Genomic DNA, 14,354 nt, shown 5'->3' with positions numbered 1-14,354 from the left:
TGCGCTACCTGGGGTGACATGAGACTGCCCTGCCTGCCGCCTCCAGACCCGGAAGAACTCTGACGACAGCGTCCAGCCGAATGTCCTCTCCGGCCACAAGAGTGACACTGGAGCTGTCGTCCTCCGTTCTCCCAGAACGCTGCACCACCGCTCCATCAGAACTGAATCCGGGTTGAGAGGGGGTGAAATTGGTAGGCCCACTCCAGGACGTCCTCTTGCAGCTAGCAGGTTGTCCTTCCAGATGGCCATGTCCACCAGCTGATCGAAAGTCAACATGATATCCCGGCAGGCTAGCTCCCTTCGGACATCCTCTCGCAGGCTGCACCGGAAACGGTCGATGAGGGCCTGCTTGTTCCACCCGGACCCAGCCGCTAGAGTGCGAAACTCCAGGGCAAAGTCCTGTGCGGTCCTCGTCCCCTGCCTCAGTTGGACCAGCCGCTCACCCGCTTCTCTTCTTTCGGGCGGGTGATCAAAAACTGCCCGGAAGAGGCGAGCGAACTCACCGTAGTAGTCCAACGCAGCTCTTCCTTCACTCCAGACCGCGTTGGCCCACTCCAGGGCTTTCCCCGAGAGGGCAGACACCTTCTCCCGCTCCGATGGAGACGGGCTGATGGACGAGAGGTAGATCTCCAGCTGCAGGTGGAATCCCTGGCAGCGGGCAGCTGTCCCGTCATAATCCTTCGGTCGGGAGAGATTAATCCCTCTTGGTGCTGGGGTGTGGGTGGCTGTATCCGGTCGCTCAGCTGGTCCCGATGGGTCGGGTACTCTCCTCTCCAGGCGTTGGACAACCTGGAGAACCCGATCCATCGCTTCTCCCATGCTGGCTAACATCGTAGAATGCTCCCGGATCCGTGCCACGACTCCAGGCATGTGGTCTTCTCCTGCTGACTCAATGTCGGGTGTGTGATTCTGTGGCGAGTGATTTGAAAGGAGTCAGGCGTAGGAGGGTAAATCACATAATTAAAGGGTGTATTCCGAAGGCACAGTTGTACGCAGCAATGCGTCAAACACTCCAGCGCATATTCAGACGCTCTGGTAAACAACAAGGCTCACGGGTGAAATACATGGAGCTCCACCGAGCTAAACTAACCTCCACAATAAACAATCACACACAAAGACAAGGGGGCAGAGGGAACACTTATACAGGTACTGATGAGGGGATATGAACCAGGTGTGTGTAATAAACAAGACAAAACAAATGGAATGATGAGATGAGGAGTGGCAGTGGCTTGAAGGTCGGTGACGATAAACGCCGAAGCCTGCCCGAACAAGGAGAGGAGGCAGCTTCGGAGGAAGTCGTGACAACATGCTCTGGAGCATCACTGTATGTCCTAAGAAATAGTTTCACCCTACTCTCACTCTGATGGCTTTAGCCTTTGATAGTTGAGAGTAAACTGACCATTAATATATTTTATCAGTAAACTAATTTTGTGTCTGTTTGATTAATAAAATGTCAGTGGCGGGTGGACAGGTACTTTTGTTTGTATTTTTCGTTGGATAGTAATGTGGAGAGGGTTGAGGTGTAGTGATGTGTGAAATCAGGGGACCCCATTGTTCTAAGCCCTCACCATTCCCAGAGAGGACAGGGACAAATGGAAAGGCTCAGCCAGCCGTCAGTACCTAGGCCCGGGCCATGAAATCACTATGGATCAGCGATATCTCACCATCAAGCATGAGTTTGAGAAATGAGACAGGTTTAAGGTTAGACTTGAAAGAGATGAGATGAGGCCAAGATAGATGTGTGTGTGTCTATTTCATTAATCTAAAACTGAGTTCAAACAGCCTGATATTGATAATAATCTGTCTCACAAAATAACATGAGGATTGGAAAACAGAACCACTTTAAAAGGATCGTAACTCTGCTACTGGTGTTATTTCCTAATTAGTGTTTGCTAATCAAAGCAAGGGCGATAAAGAGACAATCTGTAGGAAGCATATCGCAGGGTGTATGTGTTTTCATACATACGTGTGTGTGTGTGTGTGTGTGTGTGTGTGTGTGTGTGTGTGTGTATGCCTGTGTATTTATTGTGAGAACACCATGCCTCTCCTATTTACACAAGATTCCACCCTCAGGACAATCATGGTGCTCCTACAAAACAAAGACCACACAAATAAAAAGCAGATGATGCTTATATACCACTGCCAAATGTAATTAATTACTACTGTACCAAGAGGCCAGAAAATGTCAGCAGAGGAATTTATTTGGCTAATTTTGCAGCTTTCTTTATTGTCATGGTTGTGTATTTGCTTTGATCAGGAACGTAGTTTCTGCTTTCTTTGTGTGTGAAGCATTGGGCCTCCGGGCGCGCTGCAGCTCAATTTAAACTCAGCACTAATTCCAAACAGTGGCAAAGACATTCATTCTGTTTCTTTTTGTCACACAGCCCGTCTGCTTCCAGAAAAATATGTTTGTATACCGAGTGGCAATCCCATTCTTGTCTCTTTGCGTTTGTATTGAGCGAGAACAGAATTGAGTTAGTTAGCCGTTTTTCTGCTTCTCCTTAAAATTGTATTTTCTAGCTGAGTGTGCTATGATCCTTATTGCTCTGGAGACCCCCAAAAATAATCACAAAAACAACAAACAACATTCCTCACGGATTGAGATCGCAGCAAGTTTTAGATTGCTATCAACATTATGCTAAAATAGGCCTAGGAGAAATCAATTACGATGTGTTGTATGGCTTGATGGCACACATCTTCCCATCCTCCCACACTTAGCATTAAGTTGTGTCAAGTCTCCAGCCTCATTTCTCTGGCAATTAAAGGATCGTTATGTGGCTAATCATTGCTCCATGCTGATGACGCAGTGATAAGCCTGTTACCCAATATATCAGCAGCGGCATGGCGCCTGATGATCATAGGTCCCTGCCATTAATAAACTGGTTGTTTGGAGTGAGATCACAGAGGTTTCCCCACTAATAGAAGTCAAGAACAGCGGGCTAAATGGTCTGAACTGTCTGAGATCTAAGCTATGGCATCACTATGCAAACAAGCTCTGGTGTTATTTGAGAGACAGAATGATGTTCGACTCAGATATCATGGGGGCAGAACCGAGGCGGCAGGGGACATTAGTTTGTAGGCTCTATTTGTTTTCATTTTGTCACTTTATCATGTTCTTCTGAGCAGGGCAAATGCAGAGGAGGCTACTGAGCTTCACAATACCACAATGATGGTTTTATTAAACAGGTTTTGCCGGTTTTGGTGACTAAAAGACACCTAAAACCAAGGGCAAAATACTGTCAATGTTATCACTCGCCCTCTAGCCAGACAATGTGAAACAGCAACAACATCAACATCCCATGTAAAAAGGTGAGATGATGAAAGGTGGTGTGGAGAATAAATTAGTCTGCCCCCTGTTCAGAGAGACATTTGTGTGGCAGACACACTGAGGTGATTCATGTCAGATGATCATTGGGTGATTGCCCCGGTGGCGATGTGCAATCCATAATACTGCCGGTCCCAATTTATATCTCCTGGTCATGCCACATTTAATTGCATAATCAATAGGTGCTGATGGGAAACAAAGTGTGATGATGGGAATCATAATTCGGGTAGTAAAAAAGAGTCTGACAATGTGTATCGGACTGACCCCTCTTATTGTCCTTGGAACATTGTTAAATTTCTCAGAACATTTCCAGAGTGGCGGTAAGCAATATTGATCCTGTCCTCATTCAGGTCCAATATCCTTTCTCCTGGATGGTGAAGATCATAGATATAGCTCAATGGTGCATGCTCAGCACAATGAAACATGCTTTGTTTGTAAATGGATGTAAATTCAGCTATTTCTTATAGAATCACTGTCAATAGCATTTCTTAAGATAGTGTGTGATGCAACACCACAAATGATTTAGAGCTGGTGGCAGGTATAATGGAAAGCAAGCTACATTATGATGCTATAATCTAGTGTACAAATAGGTCTCCCTTACTCAGTTTGATATTTACACTTTTAAAGTGGTTAAGAAAATACAGGAAGATATTTCTGTACTTTTGCAGAATCCAAGTGCTTCATAATATGTTGTTGTGCTTTAAGAGAGACTCACCTGCTGTGCCAATGAGAGAGTAATAGAGAAGGGCAGGTTCTGCTTTGTGTAGACAGTAGCTGAATATATCAACCATCCCACGCTGGGAGGGAGAGGCAGAGAACGCCCATGGTCACTAAGGTCCTGAAGCAGAATACATCACACTTAAAGCCATACATTTTTCACAGGATAAAACCTGCTATAGACTAGTCCAGAACATGAATTGAATGTGAATATAGATATTTTTTTTCTTTCAAGTCACCTGTTACAGTTCACTTCTATTGAAAAGTAAATTGTTTGTTTGAATGGGTTGGGGTGAAGTTGTAATAGCCCCTATGTTTCCAATGGACAATCTATTTCTGCCTCGTGAAGTCAGCATTAAGTGCCTGAAAACACTTTCATGCAGTTATGGTTTTTGTCATGCTAGTACATTCAGCCAACTGAGGAGCACAAATAAGTGCCCTCTCAACTCCTCCACTTCATAGGCCTCAGTCCACTCTGGGCTTTCAGCATCAAACATGTTAGCCTGACATACAAGGGAACGGCATTTCCAAAATGGCATCCATAATTGTAGCTCTTGCTCCCACACCTGTTCAGCCTCTTCTCCTCTCCAATACAAACCACTTGCCATGCCAGCTAGTCAGCTAGTTCCAGGTGCCATACGCAGTGATACGCCGCCAGAGAGCCTATATCCAGCACCATTCTTCTAAGTGCCTAGTTCCATATGTAGATATAAGCAGAAGTGTTCATTTAAAATGTCTGCCAGGCTTGTGTTCAGCTCACCACCTGCCATGCATCCATAGCCATGATATGCCCAGCCCGAGGGAGGCTTAGTCAGGCTACTGTGAGGGCTCGGCTGTCTGATCTGACCGGCTTAGCTCCTATCACTGTTCTGTGGACAGTGCGTGAGACATTGAGGATGAGTCTAAGGCCGAGGAGTGCCAAATGTAATCTTGCGCTATATTGGAAAAGCATCTGGTCACTTCAATGGCTGTTTAATGGAACTGGGTTGTTGTTTTATAATCCTGTTTTGTTTCATGGCCATGCAGGCATGCCCACCATGGTTTGGCCAGTGCTGTTAGGGAGGTTGCAAGTCATGGCTGCCAGTCATTTACATTTGTATCAAACAGCAGTAGGACACAACACTGCATGGGTCCATCAGAGGGCATTGTCCAAGCATGGTGGTCGTATGGCTGCCAGTGTTTGTGAAGCTTCCTGTGTTTGTATTAGACACACAGGTTATTAAACTGATGTGCTTTGGTCTATTGTCATTATGGAAATGTTGGGATGTTCTCTGTTTCATTATATAAAGCCTTAGTATGGCAGGGATTCAATGAATCTAACACCGGTATCATCACCATACTTCAGGGGCTACATTGTACTTCAGGGGCTACAAGTCCTTTCAATTATCAACCTGGTTTAAGTGGACTTGTATGTGTGGTCAACCGTAACTGATGTTAGGGCAGAATTGAACAGATTCCTCACTGATTTCACTGTCTCTCTCCTCCCTCTGCAGGTATGTGCTGTGTTTCGTCCATCCAGACTCCGAGGACCCAAGGATATATAGGATGAAGAAATCCAACTAACAGGGACTAAGCAAACTGAACCGCATGTCTGTGCATCACCACCACCTCTTCTTCCCAATGGTATTCATCACCCTATCCTCCTGTGTTGCGTTTTCTCACCTTTGAGCCGAACCCAGTGAGAACTGAATCAAACAGACAGACTCAGACAAAACGCTCAGAGCTGGGGACTCACCTTCTTCTGTGTTATCAGTCACTTTTTATTTGGCTTTATCTTTTGTATCTGTACATAACGCAATTCCAAATCTTATAGTTTTGTACATGTAATTTTTATGGTGTGTGACATTTTTCTAATAAAATAAAAAAGTGGATTAATTCCCTGGAGACTAACAAGCCTGTTTGTGGCTGATGATTTACCTTCTGTTACACCTTCTTCTCTCCTATTTCATTCTCTTCATCCCCTCCTCTTATATTCTCCCTATACAAACCTATTACACCCACCTCGCCTATCTTTGCCTCATGGCACCACGAAGCCAATAACCTGTGTTACCCGATGGTTGTAGCACAATGGCAGCCAATCCAAATTACTTTAGAGGGAAAAAGGGATCCCAGTGGTAAAAATAAATTAGGTTTGAATCATCCCAGAGTGTTAAGCCCAGCCCTCTACATACATTACCCCACCAGTCCTATAGCCTTCTCCATATGGAGATATTCATCATCAGCATCAGGGTTAGCCTCTCTCCCCTACCTAGTAGGCTTTCATTTCTGAAAACGAAATTCCACTGACTTATTTTTATGTTTTCCCCCTGACCCTCAAAGCTGACATGAATTTAAACACTGCAATTTGCACAGAATCGGTTAAGGGCTTGTAAGTAAGCATTTCACTGTAAGGTCTACACCTGTTGTATTCGGTGCATGTGACAAATAACATTCGATTTGATTTGATAAAAACAGAGTAGCAGCAGCGTAAAAGAGGGGGTGGGGTAGGATGGGGTGGACAATGCAAATAGTCCGGGTAGCCATGATTAGCTGTTCTGGAGTCTTATGGCTTGGGGGTAGAAGCTGTTAAGAAGCCTTTTGGACCTAGACTTGGCGCTCCGGTACCGTTTGCCGTGCGGTAGCAGAGAGAACAGTCTATGACTTGGGTGGCTGGAGTCTTTGACAATTTTTAGGGCCTTCCTCTGACACCGCCTGGTATAGAGGTCCTGGATGGCAGGACGCTTGGCGTACGCACTACCCTCTGTAGTGCCTTGCGGTCGGAGGCCGAGCAGTTGCCATACCAGGCGGTGATGCAACCAGTCAGGATGCTCTGACTTGGATTCTGTTCCAAGTCAGGCATTGAACCAACAGGATGCTTTGTGTTTGTTGGATATCTTATTTAAAGTGCTAGAGCCTGGCTTTTATATCTGTTTATAGCTATCCCAAAGTCCTCCTAAAGGCTTGCTGGGAGATGTGTGCAATGAGATTAATGAATGTCTGCCAATGTGCTAAATCATCATAATGCTGTTATTACATACATCATAAAATTGAGTGATCATCAGTATTTCCTCATGACAGGAGATCGAACGAGTTCACTGTCAATAATATAAGGGAACATCGAGGTGCAGAGATCGGGGGGTGCCCAGCAGAAAATAAATGCTAACCTCAGCCACTTTGAGAGCTAAAGTGCGTTTGAAATATGTGTAGTGGGGACATTTTGAGTCAGCAAACTCTCTCTCACACATACACCCACATACAGTACACCCACATACACCCACATACAGTACACCCACATACACCCACATACAGTACACCCATATACACCCACATACAGTACACCCATATACACCCACATACAGTACACCCATATACACCCACATACAGTACACCCATATACACCCACATACAGTACACCCATATACACCCACATACAGTACAACCATATACACCCACATACAGTACACCCATATACACCCACATACAGTACACCCATATACACCAACATACAGTACACCCTAGTTTTTCCCTTTTACTTTTTTCCCTCCACAGACAGTACTGGTTTCCAGTCGATGGAATGTGGGACAGAGGTGATGGTAAAATGCCATGTATATTGGATTTCTTTATTGAGTAATGAATTATGTGGGTATATAACAGTACTTTTGTAATGCTCAATTCTGCAAATGTAGGCAATGGTCATAGAGGAAATCGGCACTTATCAGCTGACTGGAAAAGTCCATCTGTGAAAGGGTGATTTTCATTCTTGAACATTATGTTGCACTCGCTAGCATACCGAGATAGTAATGGACTGGCTCTAACTCATCTTGGGACAATATTGATGCTGACTGCGTGGGCTAGATATTTATGTTATACCATAAGTTATTGTTTATACACATTGGGACAACAAATGGTTACTTAATGGCTATCTCCTTGTTAAGGACCTTGGCAAACCTCTGAAACACTATCAGTCTCTCTCTTGTCCCACTTTAACAGAATGTTCCGTTTAATTTCTAATGGAAACAGTCTATGAAGTGTTCAAGGATGTTATATGCTGTAACTCCGGAGTTGAAGATTGAGGTTCTTTGTGAAATTAACAGATTGTTGAGAAGTTGTCAATAGTGAGAAGGGGATGTTTAGTGTATTGAATGGAAAAAGCAGTGAGCGTTGTATTATTCTGAGGAGGCAAATGAAAAATAGGCCTGTTGAGGTCAGGCACCACAGGCTGAAATTACATTTTTGCATCTACTTATAGTGCCTCCAGAAAGTATTCACAGTCCTTGATGTTTTCCACATTTTGTTGTGTTACACCCTGAATTTGAAATTGATTAAATTGAGATGTTGTGTCACTGGCCTATACGCAATACCCCATAATGTCAAAGTGGAATTATGTTTTTAGACATTTTTACAAATTAATTAAAAATGAAAAGCTGAAATGTCTTGAGTCAATAAGTATTAAATTGTTATGACAAGCCTAAATAAATTCAGGAGTAAAAATGTGCTTAACAAGTCACATAATAAGTTGCATGGACTCACTGTGTGCAATAATAGTGTCTCATCTCTGTACCCCACACATACAATTATCTGTAAGGTCCCTCAGTCGAGCAGTGAATTTCAAACACAGATTCAACCACAAAGACGAGGGAGGTTTTCCAATGCCTTGCAAAGAAGGGCACCTATTGACAGATGGGTAAAAAAATGCTGAGATTGCTGAAGTTATTAATTACACTTTGGATGATGTATCAATACACCAAGTCACAACAAAGATACAGGTTGCTGGAGAGGAAGGAAACCGCTCAGGGATTTTATCATGAGGCCAATGGTGACTTTAAAACAGTTTACAGAGTTTAATGGCTGTGATAGCAGAAAACTGAGGATGGATCAACAACATTGTTGTTACTCCACAATACTAACCTAAATGACAGAGTGAAAAGAAGGAAGCCTGTACAGAATACAAATATTACAAAACATGCAGTGCTAGCTGTGCCACTAGAGATCCTGGTTCGAATCCAGGCTCTGTCGTAGCTGGCCGTGACCGGGAGACCCATGGGGCGGCGTCGTCCAGGGTAGGGGAGGGAATGGCCGGCAGGGATGTAGCTCAGTTGGTAGAGCATGGCGTTTGCAACGCCAGGGTTGTGGGTTCGATTCCCACGGGGGGCCAGTGTGAAAAATAATATATGCACTCTCTAACTGTAAGTCGCTCTGGATAAGAGCGACTGCTAAATGACTAAAATGTAAAATGTAATGCATCCTGTTTGCAATAAGGCACTAAAGTAAAACTGCAAAAAATGTGGCAAAGAACTTTGTATCCTGAATACAAAGGGTTATGTTTGGGGCAAATCCAACACATCACTGAGCACCGCTCTTCATATTTTCAGGCATGGTGGTGGCTGCATCATGTTATTAAATTTTTTAAATTTTAGTCATTTAGTAGACGCTCTTATCCAGAGCGACTTACAGTTAGTGAATGCATACATTTTTTTTTTTCTCATACAAATCAGAAAAACCACTCACCATTCAATTACCTCAATTGTCACTGTATGCTACCTGAACCTTAAAGCGGCAATCGGCAGTAGAAACAACAAGAAAGTATTCTCCCCATCCCTGTTTCAGTAAAAAAAATGAGGGATGGGGCTAGAGAAAAGTAACCACTCTCAAATGCATAGACAGAGCTAAGGATGCAAGGACTGACCACCCATGATATAAAACATTTACGTTTTAGAGTAAAACAAGCTTATATTTTGGGTCCTGATAGGGTACTGTTGAACTAAGCTCATGAGGCATTTATACGTTATATTCTTCATGAATCAATGGGTACATATCATTTATTTATAAGTCCAAAAATGGCTGTAGCAACTGCTGATTGCCACTTTAAAGAAGATGCCAAATAAGTAGTAACTACAGTAGGTAATGAAAAAAAAATGCTTTTGTATTACATTTCTGATATCTGTTTGCAGATTCAAACTCCAAACACAAAAAGTAAAGAAACATTTCCAGGATACGCTCAAAGATAATTGGCCATCTTGCCATATTGTCCATTACAAGGTGTACCATGATAACTACAATTTATTAACTTAATAATTACAATAATAACATTATTATTAGAGGTATTATTTATGTTGTGTTACATTTCTTGACATGACATCACTCAGCCCTCAAAGCTCAAACATAGGTGTGCAGGTTTTTGTTCCGGCTCATTGTTCAATCATATAAACTCGGATTTCCCCCTCAGGGACTCCATGTAGAGCAGCAGCCTCTCGGTGGTGTGAGGGGGCAGCCGGCTCCTCTTGGCCCTGACGATGCAGGACGCCATGGGGAAGAGTCGGTCAAAGCCACCTGAGGTGGCTGGCACAGCCAGCAGCTTCCTGGCTGCCCTCTGGAGCTGGGGAAACCGTGAGGCGTCTCTCCAGAAAACCTGGGTGGAGCCGTCCCCATCCATCACAGGCTCTGACAAGTATTGTTATGGGTATGCTTGTCATCGGCAAGGACTAGAGGAGTTTTTAGGATAAAAATAAACGGAATAGAGCTAAGTTCATGCATTGTGTGTAGATGTGTGAGAAAAACTAAATATTTAATCCATTTTGATTTCAGGCTGTAACCCAACAACATTTTGAATAAGTCAAGGGGTATGAATACTTTCTGAAGGCACTGTATCAATTTTGAGATTTGTTCGTATTTTGGTCAATTATTAAAAAATGTCAAAAACTTGATGAAAATGTATATTTTCTTTAGTGAATCATACTACCGTCATGAACATTACAATGAATTTTAACCACATTAAAATGGACATACATCAATAATTTAAAAGTTCACTAGATTAATTAACACATAATTTAAAAGCCCATTTCATAGAGAATGCTACAAACTGGACTATATTTAGTAACTTACTTTAAAGATATGGTGATAGGGTCTAAATAGGTGTTTGGCATTTGGTAGTCTAAATACAGCGTACTTGTCTTTAACTGCCACTTCCCGAAAGTCAATCTCTTCCCACACGCCAACTCACTTACCAAATGTTGTGTGGTTATCCTTGGATATATTGTCCAGACTTGCCCAGAGGGAATTGTTGATATATTGTACATTTTCTTTGGCCAAATGTGCCACAAATAGTATTTTACAGATAGAAAAGTATTTATCCAAAATCTGCTCCGGACATGTCTTGTCCTGAAGAATTGAGACTGACTTGATCCATTGTCCAGAAAAAAATATTTTGCGTGATAAGCAAATATGTGCATATTTAATGATATATTTTGCGTAATTTGCATATGTTTATAAAAAATGTAAGAACAATTTGAATACTGAAAAGTTGTATATTTGTGTTTACAGTGCCTTGCAAAAGTATTCATCCCCCTTGGCGTTTTTCCTATTTTTGTTGCATTACAACCTGTAATTTAAATGGATTTTTATTTGGATTTCATTTAATACACAAAATAGTCCAAATTGGTGAAGTGAAATTAAAAAAATTACTTGTTTCAAAAAAATATAAAATGGTGAGTGCATATTTATTCACCCCGTTTGCTATGAAGCCCCTAAATAAGATCTGGTGCAACCAATTACCTTAAGAAGTCACATAATTAGTTAAATAAAGTCTACCTGTGTGCTATCTAAGTGTCACATGATCTGTCACATGATCTTAGAATATATACACCAGTTCTGAAAGGCCCCAGAGTCTGCAACACCACTAAGCAAGGGGCACCACCAACCAAGCGGCACCATGAAGACCAAAGAGCTCTCCACACAGGTCAGGGACAAAGTTGTGGAGAAGTACAGATCAGGGTTGGGTTATAAAAAAATATCAGAAACGTTGAACATCCCCACGGAGCACCATTAAATCCATTATTAAACAATGGAAAGAATATGGCACCACAACAAACCTGCCAAGAGAGGGCCGGATTGGAGTATCTGTCCATAGGACCACTTTAAGCCGTACACTCCACAGAGCTGGGCTTTACAGAAGAGTGGCCAGAAAAAAGCAATTGCTTAAAGAAAAAAATAAGCAAACACGTTTGGTGTTCGCCAAAAGCCATGTGGGAGACTCCCCAAACATATGGAAGAAGGTACTTTGGTCAGATGAGACTAAAATTTAGCTTTTTGGCCATCAAGGAAAACGCTATGTCTGGCACAAACCCAACACCTCTCATCACCCCGAGAACACCATCCCCAAAGTGAAGAATGGTGGTGGCAGCATCATGCTGTGGGGATGTTCAATGCTGGTCTGACCAATCGGAATATTGCAGAATACAAACAGTGTAGCTACTCACTCCGCAAGGCAATTCAACTGGCAAAACATCAGTATAGAGACAAAGTGGAGTCGCAATTCAACGGCTCAGACACGGGACGTATGTGGCAGGGTCTACAGACAATCACGGACTACAAAAGGAAAACCAGCCACGTCGCCGACACCGACGTCTCGCTTCCAGACAAGCTAAACACCTTCTTCGTCCGCTTTGAGGATAACACAGTGCCACCGACGAGGCCCACTACCAAGGACTGTGGCCTCTCCTTCTCCGTGACCGACGTGAGTAAGACATTTAAGCATGTTATCCCCCGCAAGGCTGCCGGCCCAGACGGCATCCCTAGCTGCGTCCTCAGAGCATGCGCAGACAAGCTGGCTGGTGTGTTTACAGACATATTCAATCTCTCCCTTTCCTAGTCTGCTGTTCCCACATGCTTCAAGATGGCCACAATTGTTCCTGTACCCAAGAAAGCAAAGGTAACTGAACTAAATGACTGTTGCCCCGTAGCACTCACCTCTGTCATCATGAAGTGCTTTGAGAGACTAGTCAAGGTTCATATCACCTCTACCTTACCTGTCACCCTAGACCCAATTCAATTTGCTTACCGGCCCCAATAGATCCACACACGATGCAATCGCCATCACACTGCACACTGCCCTATCCCATCAAGAGGAATACCAATGTAAGAATGCTGTTCATTGACTGTAGCTCTGCATTCAACACCAAAGTACCCTCCAAGCTCATCATTAAGCTCGAGGTCCTGGGTCTGAACCCCGCCCTGTGCAACTGGGTCCTGGACTTCCTGACGGGCTGCCCCCAGGTGGTGAAGGTAGGAAACAACATCTCCACTTCGCTGATCCTCAACACTGGGGCCCCACAAGGGTGTGTGCTCAGCCCCCTCCTGTACTCCCTGTTCACCCATGATTGCGTGGCCAAGCACGCCTCCAATTCAATCATCAAGTTTGCAGACGACACAACAGTACTAGGCTTGATTACCAACAACGACGAGACCGCCTACAGGGAAGTGAGGGCTCTGGGAGTGTGGTGCCAGGAAAATAACCTCTCACTCGCCCGCAACCGCAGGGCTCTCCAGAGGATGGTGCGGTCTGCCGAACGCATTACCGGGAGCAAACTACCCGCCCTCTAAGACACCTACAGCACCCGATGTCACAGGAAGGCCAAAAAGATCGTCAAGGACATCAACCACCCGAGCCACTGCCTGTTCACCACGCTATCATCCAGAAGGCGAGGTCAGTACAGGTGCATCAAAGCTGGGACCGAGAGAATGAAAAACAGCTTCTATCTCAAGGCCATCAGACTGTTAAATAGCCATCACTAGCACATTAGAGGCTGCTGCTGCCTATTGAAATCACTGGCCACTTTAAGAAATGGAACACTAGTCACTTCAAAAATGTTTACATATCTTGCATTACTCATCTCATATGTATATACTGTATTCTATTCTATAATATTATACTGTATCTTAGTCCATGCCGCTCTGTCCCTTTAAGAGTGTGCTCCTAATCTCAGCTCGTTACCTGTATAAAAGACACCTGGGAGCCAGAAATCTTTCTTATTGAGAGGGAGTCAAATACTTATTTCCCTCATTAAAATGAAAATCAATTTATAACATTTTCAGCAGGGGATCAAATACTTTTTTCCCTCACTGTATATGGTAGTAAGGCATACCAAAGATTTGAAGGCACTGATCAACAGCCAAGATACTCAGCTTTCCGCAGACACCCTGCTTTTGCAGATAGGGGCTACCATTCTCATACTAGACTGAATTGAATAAAATAAATCTAATAGGGTCCCCAAATATGGGGAGTTTACATTTAAGAGGTTAAGGGAAAAGAATATGACCCTATGCGGGAGTGGTGGTCATAAATCAATCAAGACTCAAGTGATTAAAGTCCACAAGATCACTCCTTTACTTGCCTTCCATACCAAACTCGAAACTCATCTGAAAGTGCAAGAAACTCCTACATCTTGTGGATGGATCTTCAAGAAGAGAGACATTTTGAAAAATTGTGCCTCATGAAGTGAGATCACATGGGAAGTGCAGCATTTTAATTGCACTGGTGAGTCTTAAAAGGTGAACA

The sequence above is a fragment of the Coregonus lavaretus genome, assembly GCF_964263955.1.
Source record: "Coregonus lavaretus genome assembly, chromosome: 30".
Lineage (NCBI taxonomy): Eukaryota > Metazoa > Chordata > Actinopteri > Salmoniformes > Salmonidae > Coregonus > Coregonus lavaretus.
The sequence above is the reverse complement of the archived record's forward strand: the minus strand, read 5'-3'. Positions refer to the sequence as shown.